The sequence below is a fragment of the Mustela putorius genome, unplaced genomic scaffold (genome assembly GCF_011764305.1).
Source record: "Mustela putorius furo isolate JIRA1106 unplaced genomic scaffold, ASM1176430v1.1 tig00001075_pilon_pilon_pilon, whole genome shotgun sequence".
Classification (NCBI taxonomy): domain Eukaryota; kingdom Metazoa; phylum Chordata; class Mammalia; order Carnivora; family Mustelidae; genus Mustela; species Mustela putorius.
In genome coordinates, this window is record NW_025421560.1 from 73101 (window position 1) to 95083 (window position 21983).

Consider the following 21983-nt stretch of genomic DNA (forward strand, 5'->3'; position numbering starts at 1 on the left):
CTGGGACCCCCTGCATCATCGCTGTGGCTGAATGCGAGGACATCCCATATGGGAATCCCATTCCTCATGGAGCCAACACAGGATGGACCTGGGAGGATTTGCACACAAGAAAATCCTCCAAGTCTGATGAGCAAAGGAATGGGCTCAGCTATCCCTTCTTCCCTAGCCAGCAACGACACCCTCACACCGAGGAATCACTGATCCCAAAGCAACGAGGGGAAATTCTTCCCCGGACACTCCCATCAGAGAATCACTGGGCAACTACTTCCCAAGGAATTCCTCAGGTTGACTCTGAGATACAAACTCAGACACTGCAAACACATACAGCAGGGCCCCATTCTGAGGGATGCAGAATGCGCTATTCCGGTAACCAATAACTAGAAATCAAGAACATCTGCTCGGATCCAGGAGTACTTGCATAAAGGACAGTCTCACCGAACAGGCGGGTCTCACAACACTGCACACTGTGCCAAGTAAGAACGGGGGACATTTCCTTTACGACCTCTCACAACTGACACAGGTACCGTCTCTTGCTAGCAAGTGGGGTCACAGGAAATACACTGCCTGGGATCCATGAGAACATCAAGTCGAGGGTGAACTCAGAATCTCAGAACACAAGGCGATCGATGGATGTTCACGAAAACATAAACGTATCCATGTAGGTAGATCGCAAGGATGAATGGCCACAAGATTCAACAAACACATGGTAGATCACATGGTTTGTGATCTACCTCTCGTGCATCTTTAATTCTACTAATATTGTCCTCACAAAGGGCAAAAAATTTACAAATTAATTACATGCTTAGAAATGGCTCTATTTACTTCACTTATTGAAGAGCGACAGAGCTAGTGAGGGAGCAAGAACAGTTGGGGTCGGGCAGCGAGGAAGACAGAGAAGGGTGCCCAATACAGGGCTTGATTCCCCAGGATCCAGGGATCCTGACCTCAGCCAAGGGCAGATGCTTACCCAACTGTGCCACCCGGGGGCTTGCAAATTAATTTCATCTTCTACAAAGGTGTTCTTTGGAAGACCTGTTGGGACCAGGGCAGGAAAACCTCAACACGTCAGCATCAGGCAGTGAGGGCTTCCTCCCCGTCTATGAGAACGTGGGAGCCAAACGCTTTTCTCCACCACAAAGAACAGCTACGTATCTCTGGGCCTGAGAGGGTGTACGATCACTGCAGACGTGGAAATGCTCCCCGATTCGGAAGATTTTAGAACAGGAGGGGATTCTTACACTCCCTTCCAGAAAGACAAAGCCTGTCCAGGAATGCCTGTGAGGTACTTTCAGTTAAGGGACCAATGTTTTGCTTTGGCTCAGGTTATGATGTCAGGGTTATGGGATTGAGTCCTGGGTCAGGCTTTGGAAGGCATGGGGAGCGTACTGAAGGGTTCTCTCATCCTCTGCATCTCCCACTCCGCCCACAAAAAGAAACATAGAGATAGAGATAGAGACAGAGATAGAGAGAATGTGTGCGGAAGTCCACTCAGACATCCATTTGTAAAGATGCCCAGGATTCTTTGCTCTAGATGAATGGCCCAATAAAGCAACTGTGGGCAGAAAGTCGATCATCAAGAGAATGTCTATACAAGGTCAGGCTGCAATAACTCAGGATTCTGCTACCAGAGGCAACCTGGAGTTCAGAAGTTTTGTGTGGGGCAGGGACTAGCAGAACCTTCTCCATATGTGCCACTAAGTCATCTTCCCCAAGCAGCAAACTCTGAACATTCTGGTTAAGGGTACATCTCCAAGTTAATCGACAAGAAGAGGGTATTTTTCCCTCCAGAAGAAAGACAGAAGCCGGCAAAAAAGATACCCAAGTCAAAGCCTGAACCTCAACCCTGGCGGGAGGTTCAGAACCATGACAACTTACGACTGTGATATACATCCACCAGGGAGATGACAGAGGTCACATTCCTGTGTATGTTGCACTTGAATCTGCACTGAAGAGACAGAGGCCAGACGCGCTGGATGCTGCCAACGAGGTCAAGTCACCTGAGGTTCAAAGCACCACCTGTAAAAACGGGGAGAGCATTTAGTTGAGGTCTCAGGACCTGCACTTGGGAAGACACAATGTCACACAAAACTGAAAGCATGCCCCTCCCTTCCAGCATAGAGCACAAGCTCAAAGAGGCCAAAACCACAGAATCCCGAAATTTAAAGGTTTATCATTGCTGCTGGCAGACCTTCAGATGATACATGCATGGTCAACTGGCTACCGGGAGTTCCATGATATCTTTGCCAGACCCAAGCAGGAGGACATGGGCCAGGAAATGGCCCAGAGGTCAATCACCATGTGCAACTAGTGACAGGAGTCTAAATAAAGTTTCTGCTGCTCCCAGAACCCAAACAGAAGATCTGCATAAACCCTATTTCAACTGCATTTTGCATGACCGTCCTAGGGTTGCTTACTTCTTGAATTTCCATTCACCTTTGCATGCATTCTCATTCCTCTACCCTGTAACTTCAATGACACGGAACTCCCACTGTAGATATGCATATACTCTACCTCCTCAATGTCTTTTCTACTCTATGTGAGTGACTCTGTTAGTCTTGCTTCCTTTCTTTCTTCACAACTCTCTTTGGCTGAAATGAGCCTCTGGTCTTTCCTTTCTAAGACATGCCTCTCATGGACCCTGGAACTCAAAAAAAGAAATAAAAGAACCAACAACTAATCACCACCCAATATGAATGTAACCTATACCTTGGAGATCGAAGTTGCTTCACTCTTAACCAGAGACTATGCTACTGACCTAAAGGGCAAGCCCTACAACAGCCAGCTTCTAGAGGATTCTGGGACGATTTGGGGTATAGTTCTGATAGGATTTTCCCAATCCATAAACACTGCCACCCTACAAAGTGAGGTCCCCAAACCTGATTGTGAACTAAACAGATTCAGAGCTTCACGGGACCCACTGTGAGGCACAGAAATGCCTGGCGGTGGTGGCAGCGTGTGCCAGTCCACATGGGTGATGGCTTTCAGTTCAACAGATTTGGGATAGTTTCTTAGATGCAAGAAGGCAGCCACAAGCACACTTGGTTTCTTAGCATCTATTCTAACTAAGCCTGGCAGGCATAGTGACGGACCGTTCCATACAGATTTTGAAACTCTGCTGTGCTGGAACTTCTCATGAGGATTCTCTAGAGTGAACTTTCAGTAGTGTGCCCAGGCCAAAGGCAAGCGCAATACTCGCATCAGACTTGACTGCAATACCTGTCGATTTGGGTAGATTCCTCTTCTCGAGGTCCCCCAAATATCCTGAGTTTCCTCTACCTGCCAACAGGTAACATTCCCTACCCATCTGGCAAGGCTCCTGAGCACTGTGTAATCAAGGTGTGAAGCCGCTATTGCCAAGGGGTTCCACAAAGTCACCCTTAGTTCCTGAAAATTTTCTGTTCATTATCTGAGTCTATACACATTACTGTCAAATTGGACATTTCACTCAATCCCTTGGTAAAATAACCAATGTTTCCAGCCATGTCCTGTTAACAAGAAAAAGGTGCTTGTGCTGAACTTACGCCAATAATCCTAAGTACCTTGGAAGAAAGAATTCTCCCTGAGAATTTCTGAATGATGGAGGGTTCAGGAAGGGAGAGGAGTTAAATTTTCCCATTTGTTCACACAGAAATATTTCATCACATTTCTGTAGATCATGGATATTTTCAGATACAGTTTCCTTAAATCTAGAAGAAGAAATATTAAAGAATCAGCAACGTCTCAAACAAGAGTCACAAAGGTAGGCTCATGTTCCTCAACTCACTCAGTCCCCCTTTACTAATGCTTGCTTGGCTTGAATGCAGCTTTTCCATGAGTTCTGAAAATCCATACCCAGCTGAGTTTGAGAATTTTCACGATCGGACACTATGACCCCACAAGACACATCACCATGTATAGTCACAGGCATTTAATGGGAAAGTAGGGATAAAAGGCCTGTGGACACACACTTAATGAGATATATTTTCACCTAACATAGAAGGCAAGACATCAACATGGAAGCAGAGAGGCCACAAGACCTGCATCCTGGTCGCCAGGGCATGGCGAGTCCATGAGTTTCTGTATCTCCAAGCCAAATACACTCATGTCTTCTGAGCTAAGGTTTCTGCTTCTAGAATTTTCTCCCAAGGAGAAAACCAGAGGGGTTGTAAATGATTTGCAACAGTGTTTATGGAGGCATCCTGGATAATGGCGAAGCCCTGCAGCTCACCGCCTTGACAAAGGCCCACAAACCTGTTCAGTGCCCTCTTTGCATCCACCATGGTCAGGCAGGTCTAGCCCTTTCTCCCCCGGTTGCACAGCACACCCTCTCCTGGTGTCCACCAGGTCGCTCGGCCTCTGTGTTCCATGTCCTCAATGGATCTCTTTGGAAGAAGGTAACCCGCATAGTGGTGGAAAGAGCAAATATACTCCTTCCCCCCTTTCTCCCTCCTTGCACCCAACCAAAGATTCTGCAGGGACATGCAGATGGGGTTCTTCTTTTGTGGCACCTCCAAGAATCCCCTTGCACAAAACCTGAGCCTTAGCACTTAGCAGGCTATTTTGGTCTCTACCCCCACCGCCCACCTCAGCCACGGGGCAGCATTCCACCTGCCAGCCTCCTCAGAAAGAACTCCCGCACCCTAGCTAGCTGCTCTCTGTCCAACGCCCAGGTGCTGACCTAAGGCATGTGAAAGTAGACTGGATGAGGAGACACGCCCATCGCACCCAGGTGCCTGAGTTCATGCCACATCACACCGTCTACTTCAGGGTTGTGGTGATGGCAGACTTGCCACTGTGTGCTTTTTGCCCTGAGACATGCCAACCCTCCAATGCAGCAGAGAGCACAGAGCCGGGCTTCAGCCCCCCAGTGACCTGGCTGGCTTCCGTGGCTGCATGGGCCTGCCTGCCTCCCTCCCTCCCTGGCCCCAGTCCTTTCCTGTGAGCATCTGCCTGGGCCCTGGGACTCTGGCTCTCCTCCAGTGCCCCGAGCCCTGGGTGCAGGCTGTCAACAGGCAGTTGAGGAACCACAGACTCCGGCTGGCAGGCCCTGTGTTCCCCCTCAACCCAACCACCGTGGTAACCAACGTGGGCCCAGGTGCCAGATCAGATGATCAGACTGCAGCCCCCTGCCTTCCTGCTCAAACACAGGGGGCTCCTCGGAAGCAAGACACATCAGCCCCAAATACCTGCTCCCTAACCGCCTCCATACCAGCCGAATAACCCCTAGGGACAGATGTATAGAGAAGCCAACATAATCTACACTCCAGGCACTGCATTTCACTCAGCCTCTCATGGTACGCAGGTGGGTCAGAGCAGGATTCAGCATAACAGCACAAATAACGCTTGAGTAGTGAACAAATGTGTTTCTCCCAGGGCGGCTACATTTCCAGATACCCTGCAGCAGGCCTGGTTGTCAGCCTACCTGTGCTCCAGTAAGAGCCCTGCTTTGACATTGATGAGAAAGCCACAGACCAAGAGTACCTCTGCAGGTAAATGGGCCCAAATGTAACCTGGATCCTTTCATTTTGTTGTTTTGATTTTGCTCCAAAGTCCAGGGAGATAGCTCTGGGGCAAGGATGGGGCTCTCTGTTCAAGAGCACAGGCGGTAAATGAGCCATATGTTCCCCTCAACACCACTCCTGGGATAGGCCAAATCAAGCTACTACCTGTGTGCTACCCTGTGTCCTCAGCAGGGCCAAAGCACAGCCTGCTCCCTGGATGTGGAGAGAACAGGGATGCAGTCCCTGAGCCACGCATTCTGAAGCCAGAACTCTAAGGGAACTATGCATGTGGGCTGGTGGTAGCACAGAAACTGGCAGGCACCACGCTGCCCTGAAAGCCACGCAGGCTCCTGGCAGCCTCAGAGTGGGGGTCCAGTGCCTGCTCTGCATTCCAGATTGCCCCTGCTCTGTCCTGACTCAGACCTAAGCTGGAACCCTTACGGTCCCTCCAAGGTCAGGTGGCATAAAAAGGGCCTATAGTAGTTGGAGTGGCCCTGGGAAGGGAACCCCCTGAGGCAGATCCCAGGATGAGGCTGGATGGTATATCAGGAGCTCACTGAGATGGGAACTCACAGCAGATTGCTGTGGGAACAGGAAGCCCAGTGTCTCTGGAGGGTGTCCACATCACTGCCTCAACAGCTCTGTCCCTGGAAAATGACTGAATCTGTCTGGGCCCCATGTCTTCTGTAGAACTGAGTCTCAGAGCACTTTCTCCCCCAGAAATTGGCTGAGGATAAAACAAGACAATGAATAAGCACCTTACCAGTGCTTGGAACAGAAGCGCCATCCATGAAGACACATCTCCCTAGGATTGCTTGGTAGGAAACGTGTTTTGGAACCCCTGGCTCAGCTGACCATGTGCTCTTGAACATCAGAGAAAAAGTACCTGGCTTCAGGGAGCCTCCCTCCAACATGGTGACTCAGAACCACCCTGATCCAGTTACACAACCTCCTCTCCAGGGACATTCCTGCCTATCTGGTAAATATCGGGCTGTGTAGACGCACTACCCTGCAAGCCCCACCCCAGGAAGCCTTGGGCCCAGCTGTCTTCCCACATCACCAGGACAACAGACCTGGGCCTCTGACCTTACCTCGCTTCTCAGTGGTGATGATGGTGGCCTCTAGGGGCTCCCCCAGCCCTGCCTCATCTTGATCATCAGCCTGAAGATGTACGCTGACTCTGGGGCCAGCTCGGTGGCCATGAATCACCTCACCATAGCTCCCATCTCCAATTGTGGTGAACGTGCTGGAGTTGCTGTTGGCCAGGCAGTAGGCAGTCTGATACCCTATGGGTGGGACAGGAGGGCCATGCATCAGTCTCTCGGACCCCACATTCCTGCCACCACCACTCTTGCCGTGTTTCCACCACGTCCTTCATCCTCTGCCAGCATCTGAGAGGAATGGCACAGACGCAGTGGCAGATGGAGCCTCTGAGAGCTGGGCCCCCATGACTCTCGTTCCCCTTCATCCTTCCCACCACTAAGATATGGAAACAGTTTCATCTCTAGTGATTCAATACTTACATAAAACACCAGTACTCATCATATCAGCCATTTAAAACCTCCCAAAATACCAAGTTCCAGAACCAGATGCCTTTCATGGTAAATTCTACCATTCAGGGAAGGATTCATACCAGTCCTTTGCTTGCTTTTCCAAAAAACAGAAGAGAAAGCTTCTAAACCCACTTGCTGAGGCCAACATCACCCTGATACAAAAATAAACGAGGACACCCCAAGAAAAGAATCTTACAGTCCAATATCCCTGATAACTATAGATGCAAAAATGTTCAACAAAATACTAAAAACCCAAGTTCACCAATATGCTGAGATGATCATATACTATGATCAAGTGGGATCTTGTAGGAATGCAACGATGGTTTACAGGAGTACATCGATCAAAGTGATATAGCACATTAACAAAATAAAGAATAAAAATGATGTGATCATCTTGAGAAGCAGGGAAGCATTTGACAAACTTTAATATCTGTTTTCAATCAAAATTCTTAACAGAGCACGTAGACCAGGAACATACCTCAACACCAAAAGGGCCATATATGGGCCACCTGGGTGGCTCAGTGGGTTAAAGCCTCTACCTTAAGCTCAGGTCATTATCCCAGGGTCCTGGGATCAAGCCCCGCATCGGGCTCTCTGCTCAGCAGGGAACCTGCTTCACCCCTCTCTGCCTCTCTGCCTACTTGTGATCTCTCTCTCTCTCTCTCAAATAAATAAATAAAATCTTTAAAAAAAAAAAAAAGGCCATATGCGACAACCACACAGATTACGTCACATCCCATACTGAAAAGTTTTAGCTGTTTCTATTTCCTCTAAGATTGCCGAAGTTAGGAACACTGTCACTTTTTCCTTGCCACTTTTACTGAACACAATATTAAAAATCCAAGGCAGAACAATTATGCAAGAAGATAATCAGAAGGCATCAAAACTGGAAAGAAAAAAGTAAAATGGTCACTATTTGCAGATGACACAGAATATAAGGAAAACCTCAAAGAAGCCAGTGAAAACTTGTTCAACCTATGACAAAATTCAGTAAAGGGACAGGATACAATATCACTACCCCCAAACCTACTGCATTTCTATACACTAATAACGAATCACCAGAAAATAAATTAGGAAGATCATCCCACCTTAAGTTGCATCAAAAAGAATAAAATACCCAGTAATAAACTTCACCAAGAGGTAAAATCTTGTATAATGAAAACTACAAGACAGTAAGGAAAGAAACTGAAGGCAACACACATAAACCGAAAGTTATCACATATTCATGGGTGAGAAGAAATAATAGTAGTAAAATGTCCATACTTCCCTAAACCATCTACATTGTAATTCCTATCAAAATTCTAAGGACATTTTTCACAGAAAGAGAACAAAAGGATCTAAAAATTTGTATGATGCCACAAAAGACTCTGAAGCAATCTAGAGAAAGAAGAACCATACTAAAGGCATAGCAGTTGCTCATTTCAGACTAATGACAAAGCTTGAGAATCAAAATAATCTGGCATTGTCATAAAAACAAACACACACATCACCAGAAGACAGGAGAGAGCCCAGAAATAAACACACACATCTAAAGTCCGTTTAAAGGTCCGGACCTTTATGACACAATAAAGGTCCGGGACCTTTATGACAAAGGAGCCAAGAATACACAAGGGGGAAAATACAGTCTCTGTCATCAATGGTGCTGGGAACACTGGAGAGCCACATGCAAAAGAACAAAACTGCACCATTCTCTTACACCATATACAAAATTTAACTCAAAATGGGTCAAATACTTGAATATAAGTCCTGGAACTATAAAACTTGTAGCAGAAAACACAGGGTTTGGTAAGGTCCTTGACATAGGTCTTGGTAGTGGTGCTTTTAAGCTGATACCAAAGGAAAAACAAAGAAGCAAAGTGTGGGCCTACATCAAACTATAAAATGTCCAAACAACAAAGGAAACCATCAAGAAAATAAAAAGGTAACCTAAGGTAAAACATTTGTAAATTATATATCCAGTAAGGGGTTAATATTTAAAATATAAAGAACCCATGCAACTCAACAGCAAAACAAAACAAAACACACAAATGCACCAAAACTCCACAAGTAATCTAATGTAACACCAGCAGATCCAAATAGACATTTTCCTGAAGAAGAAATATAGATGGTCTACACAAACACGAAAAGATGCTCAACATCATTAATCATCAGGGAAATGCAAATCAAACCAGAATGAGGCACCACTTCACACCTGCAGAAGGGCCATTATCAAAAACACAAGAAATTGGGGCACCTGGGTGGCTCAGTGGGTTAAAGCCTCTGCCTTCAGCTTGGGTCATGATCTCAGGGTCCTGGGATCGAGCCCCACATCGGGCTCTCTGCTCACCAGGGAGCCTGCTTCCTCCTCTCCGTCTGCCTGCCTCTGTCTACTTGCGATCTCTGTCAAATAAAGAAATCTTAAAAAAAAAAAAAAAAGATTAAAAAAAAACACAAGAAATAGCAAGTTTTGGTGAAGATGTGGAGTAGAGGAAAACTCTAGTGCACCATTACTAGGGGTATAAAAGGGTGCAGCCACTATGGAAAACAGTACAGAAGTTCCTCCAAAAAATGAGAAACAGAACAACCAAAGGAGCCACCAATTCCATTACTGAGTATTTATCTGAAGGAAATAAAATACTAACTCACAAAGGTGTATTCACCCCTGTGTACACTGCAGGATTATTTACAACAGTGAAAATAAAGAAACAACCTAAATGCCATCAGTGGATGAATGAATAAGGAAACTGTGGTCCATAAACAGTGGAATTCTACTCAGCCATAATAAAGGATGAAATCTTTTGATTTACAACACAGTGACCCTTCAAGGCATTATGCTAAGTAAAACAAGCCAGACAGAAAGACAAATACTAGTAATCACATGTAGAACCTTAAACAAAACAAAAACAAAAATATGAGCTCACAGACAGGACAGATAGGGGGTGGCAGAAGTTTGGGGATGGAGGTGGGAGAAAGGGGTGAAGGGGTCAAAACGGAAAAAGAAAACAAACCCAAATATAGCATCTTTTTTTTTTCAGTTAAGTAATCTGTACCCCCAACATGGCTTAAACTCATAACCCGGACCTCAAGAGTCAGACACTCCACTGACCCAGGCAGCCAGGGTCCTGGAATTGTAGCACCTTCTGATACTCAATGTATGGAGAAAGGGGAAACTAATTTAATCTATGGTATTTTGAGGGCTAGGTATGTTTTGGTAAATGTAAGAAGTAAAGAACACATTCTTCAGGGTCACACACTCAGGACTATATCTAGTTCTAACATTTATCATGACACTGAGCAAGTAACTTACCTTTTTAATTTAATTATTTATTTGAGAGTCGGGGGGGGGCATAAGCAGGGGGGAACATAAGCAGGGGGAGGGACAGAGGGAGAAGACAACTCCCCACTGAGCAGGGAGCCTGACCTGGGGTTAGATCCCAGGAACCTGGGATTATGTCCTGAGCCAAAGGCAGAAGCTTCAATGACTGAACCACCTCAGTGCCCCTACTTAACCTCTTTTCTGCCTGTTTGCCCACCTCTGAGGATATTATGAATATTTGCTTTTAGCATAGCTTCTATTTAAATTTAAAAATAGTTTTTAGAATTGAGTGAAATAGAGATCACTTAGAATAGTACCTATGAGAGTAAGCCCTCAAAAAATGTTATAAAAAATCTTATTCTGGGGGTACCGTAAGCCCTCAAAAAATGTTGTAAAAAATCTTATTCTGGAGGTACCTGGGTGGCACAGTCAGTTAAGCAGCTGACTCTTGATTTTGGCTCAAATCAAGAACCCAAGCTCCTGGGAGAGATCCCTGCACCAGGCTCCACACTCAGTGGGAATGCTGCTGGAGGATACCCTCTCTCCCTCTGACCCTCCCTTCTCTAGCATATGCTTGTGCACTCTTTCTGTCTCTACAATAAATAAATATGTCCTTAAAAATCTTATCCTGAACATTTGGTGGTTGCACAATCACTTTCATAATTGGGCAGTATCTCCTACTAGTTTATAAAGCACTTTTATACACATTCTCGTATTGGAGTCAGGATATGCTCATGGGAGAAGAATTTATTGTGTTTATTTACAGAGGAAAAAAAAGAAAACCAGACTTAGAGCAGGGGTGTGCTTTGTTCATGGCTGCAGAACTAACAGATGATCTTCTTATTTTCAGTCCAATGGAGTAGAACAAGAAAAAATCCAAACACTGTAACAAGAGCCAATGAAGAGCATTACAACTGATAATGGAATTAATGCAGTAAAATGATGCAACATAAATATTTACCCACCCAGCATGGAGCAACTAAATATGTAGAGCATATATGAACAAACCTAAGAGAAGCAATCAGCACCAATACCATAGGGAACTTTAATACCTCACACTTCTCTCAATGATCCCCCATCCAGACAGAATATCACAAAGGAAACATCAGCCTCAGACAACCCGTTACTTAGATGGACTTGACAGATACACACAGAACCCTCCACCCAAAAGCAGCAAATGGAATATACTCCTCTCAAGTGCCCCTAGAACGTTCTCCACCTTAGGTCATATGTAAGGCCACAAGACAAGTCAATAAATTCCAGAAGCCTAGAATTTTCCCAAATGAGGACTGAAATCAAATCAACCATCTTTTCCAACCACAGTGGTATAGAACTAGAAATCAATTACAAGAAGAAAACTGGAAATTCATAAACACAGAGACTAAACAACATGCTACTGAACAACCAGTTGGGTTCATGGGCAAACCAAAATAGGAACACAGAAATACTTTGAAGTAAATGAAAAAATAATACAATGAAACAAAATTCACAGAATGCAGTAAAACAGGTTCTAAAATGGGGCACCGGATTAGTCGATTAGTCTAGTCGATTAGTCGATTAGTCTAGTCGATTAGTCGGTGGAGCTCTGTAACTCCTGATCTTGTGGTTTTGAGTTTCAACCCCACACTGGGCATAGAGCTCACTTTATTTTTTTAAAGATGTCATTTATTGATTTGACACAGAGCGGGAGAAAGAGACAGACAAACTGAGCAAAGTGGAAGGACCAGCAGTCAGTAGAAGAGGGAGAAAGGGGCTCCCCGTGCTGACCAGGGACCTCATGCAGGGCTCAATTCCAGGACCCTAAATTCATAACTTGAGCCAAAGCCCAACACCTAACAGACCAAGCCACACCGGCAGCCCTTAGAGCCAACTTTAAAAAAAAAAAAAAAAAAAGTTGTTCTAAGAAGGAAGTTTATAGTGATACAGGCCTAACTCAAGAAACAAGAAACATCTCCAATAAGCAATCTAACTTGATACCTCAAGGAAACAGAAAAGAACAAATAAAGTCCAAAGTTAGTAGAAGGTACACATCAGAACTTAAATAAAGTTCATCATCACTAGCCATCAGGGAGATTCAAATTAAAACTACATTGAGATATCACCTTACACCAGTTAGAATGGCCAAAATTAGCAAGACAGGAAACATGTGTTGGAGAGGATGTGGAGAAAGGGGAACCCTCTTCCACTGTTGGTGGGAATGCAAGTTGGTGCAGCCTCTTTGGAGAATAGTGTGGAGATTCCTCAAGAAATTAAAAATAGAACTTCCCTATGACCCTGCCATTGCACTCCTGGGTATTTACCCCAAAGATACAGATGTCGTGAAAAGAAGGGCCATCTGTACCCCAATGTTTATAGCAGCAATGGCCACTGTCGCCAAACTGTGTAAGGAACCAAGATGCCCTTCAACGGATGAATGGATGAAGTAGATGTGGTCCATATACACTATGGAGTATTATGCCTCCATTAGAAAGGATGAATACCCAACTTTTGTAGCAACATGGACGGAACTGGAAGAGATTATGCTGAGTGAAATAAGTCAAGCAGAGAGAGTCAGTTATCATATGGTTTCACTTATTTGTGGAGCATAACAAAAAGCATGGAGGACATGGGGAGTTAGAGAGAAGGGGGTTGGGGTAAATTGGAAGGGGAGGTGAATCATGAGAGACTATGGACTCTGCAAAACAATCTGAGGGGTTTGAAGTGGCGGGGGGAATGGGAGATCGGGGTACCAGGTGTTCGGTATTATAGAGGGCACGGATTGCATGGAGCACTGGGTGTGGTGAAAAAATAATAATACTGTTATGCTGAAAATAAATAAATGGAAAAAAAACCAACAAGAACAATATCAGATCAACAAAGAGCCGGTTCTTTGAAAAGAACAAAGCTGACAGAGTCTCAGCCACTCAAGCTAAAGAAAAAAAAAAAAGAGGACTCATCATCAGAAATGAAAGAGATGTTCCCTGAAACCATTGATATGCAAAGACTCATAAGAATGTACTATGAACAATTACACCCCAACAAGATGAAGCTGGATAATCCAAAAGAAAAGGATACATTTCCAGAAACATACAACCTGCCAAGATGGAATCCTAAAGAAACAGACATCTGAACAGACCAATGAGCAGTAGAGAGATTAAATAAGAAATCAATTGCAGGGTCATAGAGAGAAGGGAGTTGGGGTAAATTGGAAGGGGAGGTGAATCATGAGAGACTATGGACTCTGAAAAACAATCTGAGGGGTTTGAAGTGGTGGAGGGGTGGGAGGTTGGGGTACCAGGTGGTGGGTATTATAGAGGGCACGGATTGCATGGAGCACTGGGTGTGGTGAAAAAATAATAAATACTGTTATGCTGAAAATAAATAAATTAATTTTAAAAATGAATAAGAAATCAAAAACTTCCAATAAGCAAAATTCCAGGACCCCATGGTTTCACTGGTGAATTCTACAAATCATCCACAGACAAAAATGAATACCAATCCTTCTCCAACTCTGCCAGAAAAACAAGAGGAAGGAATGCTCCCCACCTCATTTTAGGAGGCCAGCATGGCCCGTATTGAAACCTCCCAAGGCGCCCCAAGAAAATTACAGACTAGTATCTGTGATGAACGTAAACATAAAAATCCTCACCCAAATATCTGCAAACCTAATTCTACAATACAGGAAGAAGTATGATCCAGTAAGATTTATTTCAGGGATGCAACGGCGGTTCAACATCCACAAATCAAACTAATGTGCCGCATTCACAAAAGGAAGGATCAACATCATAGGACCATCTCAACAGATGCAGAAAAAGCATTTGATAGCGCTGCTACCAAATCACTGCCCCCTGACCTGTGCTTCTGCCACCTGGCTGGTCCCCACACCCTGTACCACTGCCACCCCACTGTGCCATCCCCCACTGCCACCCTGCTGCACCCCACACACCCACCGCTGTCTCTTCCACCCCCCCATTCCTGACAGGCCGCTGCCACCAGCGCTGCCACCCTCCACCCTGCTACTCCACAGCAGTGCCCCTTCGTTCCACAACAGCTAACCCTCACCATAGCTGCCCTGCTGCCCTGCCTGTTGCAACTGATGCCCTGTTGCAACTGATGCCCTGCTGTGCCACCCCCAGTGCCCTTACTGCTCCCCTGTGCACCCCCCAGGACTCTGCCCTCCTGCTGCGCCACCTCCAGTGCTTCTACTGCCCTGGTGCCTGTGTTTCCAACAGCACAACCACTGCTACCATGGTCACCCTGCTCCTGCCCATCTCCACTGCCCCACCCAGCCCCCAAGCCATGCTGCACCATTGCCATGTAGCTGCTGCGCCACTGGTCCCTCCCAACCACATCCAGGCCAGTCCCTCCCCATTTCGCCTCCCTGCTTTGCCTCCCCACCTGCTGCCATCTCAAATCACTGCCTTCCTCAAATCACTGCTGCTCACTGTCCACCCCTCACCATTTCTTCACTGCATACTGTCCCCTTGCTGCCACGGCTGTGCAGAGCCCCTGCCCTGCCCACACAGCTATTAACCTGATGCTCTTGCCCTGCTGGTCCCACCAAACACCCTCAAACTTCTCCCGCCTGTCGGCCCCCCACCCCTGCTCCAGTGCCTCCAGATTCCCTCCCCGTTGACCTGCTGCTGCTGCCCCACGCATCCCAGCCTTCTCCCAATGCTGCTACTGCCTGGGTACCCCCGCCTCGTGACCCTGCCGTTGGCAGCACACCCCTCATACTGTCCACCTTACCACCACTGCTGCAGCTAAGCTGCTGCCCTGTGCCCGAGGCCACTGCTGACCTTCACTGTCCAGCCCCATTGACATGCACTGAGGCCCTACCCTGCCCTTCGTGCCCTACCTGTGCAGTTGCTGTGCCGCTGCCTCCCAGATGGTTCTGTCCCCCCTTCTCCGCATGCCACCAACAACTGCCTGCCACCCCACATGCACCTGTGCAGCCGTGCTGTCCCACCCTGCCCACCACCATTCCTGTCCTGATGCCCCACCACATTGCTGATACCACCCCCATCTGCTCTCCCCACACCCCCACTATCAATCCCCTGCCCCTCGCCGTCACTGCCCCCTTACCGCTACCCTGCTTCTGATCTGCTGCCACCCTGGGACCCACTCTTACCCTATGTCCTGCTGCTTCCCTGTGTTCTGCAGCTGCTGGTCTTCATAGCCCTGCCCTGTTGACTTGCATGACTGCCCCACCTACCACGCTACCCCTCTGCTGTTCCTGCCCACCCTTCCCTGCAGCTACCCCCTAGATGCTACCCCTGTCCCCCACTCCGGAGCCTTCCCGATTTCCTAGCCCTGTTGCCACGCTGCTGCCGCCCCATGAGTCCAACTCCACCTTCCCCACACTGGTACCACCAGGCTGCCCCCACAACGTGAGCCGCCCCCACCACACTGTACCACCATTCACAGCACCCCCACTTACAACCACCATTGCCTCTCCACTGCTACCCTGGGTCCACGATGCTGCTGCTAACAGTGGTCCCGCCCTGTAGACATGCACCAAGCCCAGCAAAGCCAGGCCCTTGCTTCGCTGCCTGACCCACCACACCATGACATTGACACCCCGCTCATACCCGGCTAGTCCTGCCCACCCCCAAGGACACTACGGCCTAGCTACTCCCCCCCCGCCCACTGGGATGCCTCCTGGCTGCCAAGCGTGTGTCTGCCCAACACATCCACCACCCCCCCTGTGGCTACCAGCTTGCTGCCCCCTAAAAATGCACCCCTGCCACCCAGCTGTGCCTCCCCACAGGCCCCCTCACTGCCGGGCAGCCTCTGTCCTGTGCCGCAGCCTCTGTCCTGTGCCGCGGCCTCTGCTGCGCTTCGCTTCCCCACCTCCTTGGCATGCACTATGAGCAGGCCCAGCAAGCCAGCCAAGCTGTCTCTGTGCTGCTGCCTCAGGGCTGGTCCCACCCTCCCTATACTGCCCTGCCACCTCTAATCTCCCCACCCCCTCCAGGTGCCACACTGCTGACCCCCTCAGATGGCACACAGCTCCCGACCCATGGCCGCTACTCCTCCCTGCCCCACTACTGACTGGTTGCCCCCTCCCCCGACTCTGGTGACCCCAGCTCTCTCCCCCACTGATCCCGCCCCCATACCTGAGCGTTTTCACCTCTCTGACACCTCCTGGCACCCTTGCAGCCCTGCTACCCTGCCCACCACGCCAAAACACTGGCCTCCCGATGATGCCAGGCTGGTCCCTCCCCTCCACCCACCACCACCGCCTAGCTGCTTCCCTCACCCCTGTCTCCGTGGTCTCCCCACTGCCAGCCACATTACTGTGCTACTAGCACCCTATCCACCACCTCCCCGTGCTTCCACCACAATGCAACCGCCCACATACACCCCTGTCCCCCTTACCTCAGCTGCTGCCGCTCCACTGCGGCCCTGTGCCCCAGACCTCTGCAGCGCTTCACCTCCCCGCCCCCTTGACGCGCACGATGGGCCCGCCCACCACCCCCTCCTAACTGTTGCTGCCCCGCTGCCTGGGGCTGCTCGCACCCTCCCACCCCCTCACCCCCTCACCCCCTCTGCTGCCGCCTAGATTCCCACCATCCCCCACAGAAGCCACGCAGCTCCCACCCCTCCCTGTGCCACTACTGTATGTTCCCTTCCCCGCCTCTGGTGAGCCCTGCTCCCTCCTCCGTGATCCCGGCCCCCAACCTCAGTATTGCCTCCCAGTTGCAAACCCCTCTGGCTCATGCAGCCCGGCCCACCACGCCCTGACATTGATGCTGCGCTAATGCCCTGCTTGTCCCGCCCCCAACCCCCCACTACTGCCTGACGGCTTCCCCTCCCCCCTGCTCCGTTGCCTCCCGCTGCCAGGCAAGTTACCGCTACTTCCACCCTGAATATCCGCCCCCCTCCCCGCGCCTCCTCCACATTGCTACAGCTCACATGCACCCTGCCACCCTGCTGTGCCCCTCACCCTGCCCGGCTTACCTCAGCTGCCGCCCATCCGCTGCGGCCCTGTGCCTCAGGCCTCTGCTGCGTTTCGTTGCCCTGCCCCCTTGGCTTGCACGATGGACTCGCCCACCACACCCGCCCCCGCCGTTGCTGCTCTGCTGCCTGGGGCTCCTCCCATCCCCTCACCCCTCTGCTGCCTAGATTCTACCCATCCCCCAGAGGTGCCACATGGCTGCCCCGCTCGGGTGCCACGCAGCTCCCACCCCCTCCCTGTACGACTACTGCCTGCCCCCTTCCCCGCCTCTGGTGACCCCTGCTCCCTCCTCCGTGATCCCGGCCCCCTACCTCAATGTTCTCTCCCGGCTGCAAACCGCTCCGGCTCATGCAGCCCAGGCCACCATGCCCTGACGTTGTTGACCGCTAACGCCCGGCTTGTCCCGCCCCCAACCCCCCACTACTGCCTGACGGCTTCCCCCTCCCCCCGGCTCCGTTGCCTCCCCACTGCCAGGCATGTTACCGCTACTTCTGCCCTGAATATCCGCCCCCCTCCCCGCGCCTCCTCCACATTGCTACAGCCACATGCACCCTGCCACCCTGCTGTGCGCCTCACCCTGCCCCGCTTACCTCAGCTGCCGCAGATCGGGTGCGGCCCTGTGCCCCAGGCCTCTGCGGCGTTTCGCTGCCCTGCCCCCTTAGCGCCCACGATGGTCCCGCCCACCATGCCCGCCCCCCCCCCCCGCTGTTGCTGCACTGCTGCCTGGGGCTCCTCCCATCCCCGTGGAAGCAAACGAATGTTACAAATTAAGGCTACTTTTTGTTGTTGCTCTGAACATTCAACAGATAAACATTTTCTATCACACCACTCTTCATAATAGTGAATTCTATACAATTCTGTTATTTAAATGGCTAAAAGTATAAGATGATGTTTTAAATGTCATATAAGTGGACTTCAGAGTGAGATATGGAAAAGTCAAAGAAATAACAATCCTTGAAAGAAAGTGATGAAAATGGAAGAATTATTATTTTCTACCAGAGGATCTTCTCATAAGTAGAGGAAGAATTTTGATATATAAGGCATATGGAATAAGCTGTTGTAGTAAATTTTGTATTGTATATATGTAAATTGACACAAAATAAATAGAAGCAACATACCATGAATAGATAAATTCTGTTCCAGGAACACACAGGCATTCCTGTTCCAAAAAAATACATAAATCTACTCTTATTCATCAATTGGTGAAATATGAAAATAACAATTATTTCAATAGATGAAGATAAAGCATTTGATTAAAAGTGTTAGTAATTAGATACAATGGATAATGGCATATACAAGCTACATATAGAAAAACTCAATAAGGGGTGCCTGGGTGGCTCAGTGGGTTAAGCCGCTGCCTTCGGCTCAGGTCATGATCTCAGGGTCCTGGGATCGAGTCCCGCATTGGGCTCTCTGCTCAGCAGGGAGCCTGCTTCCTCCTCTCTCTGCCTGCCTCTCTGCCTACTTGTGATCTCTCTCTGTAAAATAAATAAATAAAATCTTTAAAAAAAAAAAAAAAGAAAAACTCAATAATTACATAAGTAAATGATAGTTACAAAATGTAATCATTACGTATGACCAACAAAAATGCTTGATTTTATAAATATAAACATAAACCTGAAATATGCTGCAAATATTAACCAGATAACATACTGTGAGAGATTTTTATTTACTCCTTAGAATTTTCTCTGTTTAAAATTTCTCTACAGTGAAACATCAAGACTACGTAGATTATGAAAAGGAACAGAGACCAGACCTCATTCACAACAGCAACAAAAACTTAAAATATCCAAGAGTAGCTTTATTGTTTTAAAGATTTGTTTATTTTAGAAAGAAAGAGTGTGTGTGTGTGTGTGTGTGTGTGAGAGAGAGAGAGAGAGAGAGAGAGTGATGGGCAGAGGCAGAGAATTTTCAAGCAGACTCCCTGCTGGGCACAGAGCAGGGAGTGGGCTCTGTGCCCACTCTGGGCTCCAGAAATGAAAAGATCATGACCTGAGCTGAAACTCAACAACTGAGCCACCCAGACACCCCTTCAAGAGTGGCTTTAAATGAGAAGAAATTAAAATTAGATCAATCTTAAATATGTAAGAATAAAAAGGAAGAGTAGAAGGAAGAGAAAGAAGAAAGACAAGAGCAGAAGAGTAGTAGTCAAGGAGTAATATGAATTTTACTAAAGCTGGCATGGGACAAAACTAGAAAGAAAGAAATAACTTCATTAGTAGTATCTTTGTGGTATGACCAAATGTAGTTTGTTTTTATTCTATATGCTTGAAAACATATCTTCCTATTTTTTATTTCATTTTTAACTTTAATATTTAACATTCAAAGAAATATTTTGGGACTTCAGGCAGGAATTTTCCTCAACCACACTGCATCCCCAAAGTTTTTCTATATGGTTGATCCCCCACCATATCTTAGGTCTTGGAGATGATCATTATTTTCTCTAACATCAATCAGTAATAATAGACATTCTTGCATCATGTTTGTTTCTTTTATTGTCCTTACCACAATAAGTCCTTATTAACTTAGTTATGTACATGTTAAATGTGTCTTGATCTCTCACTTATCATTAACTCCAAAAGGGCAGTCAGCTTTTGTTTTCTTCACCAATATATAATCAATCGCCTAGCCCATGACACATTAGGTAGGGACTCAATAAACACGTTTGGATGAATAAACAATGTAAATGAGGAAAGTGAAATCATAACAGAATTTGGAAATTTAACTGAAAATCTATAAGTACAAAATAAAAATTGATTTGCTGGACAAATGGTTGCAAATTTGTCATGACAAAACTGGCCATCTGTGTCCAGATTTTGTTTTCTGTAAACAGACTCTGTAAGTCTATAAGTGAGTGACTCTTTAAGTGAGTGACTCCTTAAATTCTGCACCCTTGGGAACAAACGTGTCTCATTCTGATATCTCTGTTAATTTATCTATTATTTATTATATCCATAAACTTATCTTTTAAAGAGAAAAGAGGTCATCTCCAGGGTATTTCATCTTCCCAACTACCGGTTCCTGAATGCCTTTCCTTTCATACAAAGAGTATTATCTGTGTTCGGACTTTGTTCCTCTCCTTTAATATGATGTTGACTATTGTTGGTCTTCTTCTTTCAAGTAAATTTAGAATCAGTTTGCTGATATCCGTAAATTAACTTGATGGTATTTTGACTGGGATTGTCTTGAATCTACAGACCAATTTGTGAAGAACCTGCATCTTGACCATATTGAATCTTTTTATGCATGAATAAGGAGACTTTCTCCCATTCTTTTGCTCATCGTTACTTTCCATCAGCATCTTGAGTTGTTCTTATATAGATAAATGGTTACGTTTTCCTTTCTCCTGCTAGAGGTATGAGGAAATTTTTCTCCACTGTTAACTATGAGGACCTGGTAGAACCCCTGGAGGTAAAACTCACAAATGTATAGAGGCCCCCTATGGCTGGGTCCCCTTGGAGTTTGTTTTTGTTTTGCGGGACTTGTCCTCACTTAGAGTTCTTATCAGAGTCATATCCACACTAAACCTCCAAGCAATTCACTAATTACAGCTCAGGTTTCCCAACCCCAGGACTGGTTTCTGTGGAAGTTTCTGCTCTGAAAAGTTGTAATTCTCTGTCTCTGCCTGTCTGTCTCTCCAGTTTTAGAAGCAATGGTTTGTCCATGAACTCACTCTCTGAAATATCTAAGGAGAATTGCTTATTTTTCAGTTTCTTCAGCTTTTTAGTTGTTGGGAAGGAGTGACAATTTCTAAGCTCCTTATTTCTCAGACCAAATCAGTTGTGCTTATTTTCTTTTTTTTTTAAGAATTTTTTTAATTAAATTTATTTATTTTCAGCATAACAGTATTCATTTTTTTTTCACCACACCCAGTGCTCCATGCAATCCATGCTCTCTATAGTACCCACCACCTGGTACCCCAACCTCCCACCCCCCCACCACTTCAAACCCCTCAGATTGTTTTTCAGAGTCCATAGTCTCTCATGATGCTTATTTTCTTTTAAGATTTATTTATTTATTTGAGAGAGGGAGAGAGAGAAAGAGGTGGTGGTGGGGCAGAAAGAGAGGGAGAGGAAGAAAAATCCTAAGCAGACACCCACTGAGTGTGGAGCCTGACACAAGGCTCCATATCATAACCCTGAGATCAGGACCTCAGCCAAAACCAAGACATCACCACCCAGGGACCCCCCAATTTTCCTTATTTTTTAATCAACATCTTCAGATCTTGCAAATCCTTATCTCTCTTTTCTAACTTGCCTTTCCAATGATTGCCAATTAAATCACTCACTGAACAAAAGTTACAAAATACCTGCTAAATTTAGTAAGACCTCTGCAAACTCTACAATAATCTGTAACCAAGATGTACCTGCTTTTATGATTTTATAACCCAGAGGAATAAACCTCAGTGAATTTCTTCCATTTCTATTATCTGACTTTTCAATCTAGTTAATAAGCCATTTCATTAAACATTTAAAAATGTTATTATATGATATCATAATCTACATGGAAAAGGATTATACCTTTTCCATGTAGATTATGATATCATATAAGAACATAATCTACATGGAAAAGGATTATACCTTTTCCATATAGATTATGATATCATATAAGAATATTTTTAAATGTTTAATGAAATTTATTTTTAGTAATAAATGAAGCAAACACAAAGTTAAAATTGTGTCCCTGAAAGTAATTTCAGTCATGAACTGCAAAAA

At 46.6% G+C, this 21983-nt stretch overlaps 1 protein-coding gene across 12 annotated transcripts in view; it reads right to left on the reverse strand.

The window, feature by feature from the left end:
• LOC101683557 (spermatogenesis-associated protein 31E1-like) overlaps positions 1-17938 on the reverse strand; it is a 71356-nt gene extending 53418 nt beyond the window's left edge. For 8 of the 12 annotated variants that reach the window (XM_045087221.1, XM_045087216.1, XM_045087213.1 and 5 more), the window contains exons 1-4: positions 17271-17560; positions 6572-6766; positions 3540-3686; positions 1876-2016 (exon numbers count right to left, since the gene is read on the reverse strand). The gene's annotated coding sequence lies outside the window, so the exon portion shown is untranslated. The other 4 variants (XM_045087211.1, XM_045087212.1, XM_045087210.1 and 1 more) reach the window with 4 other exon arrangements.
• Positions 17939-21983: the final 4045 nt, after the last annotated feature.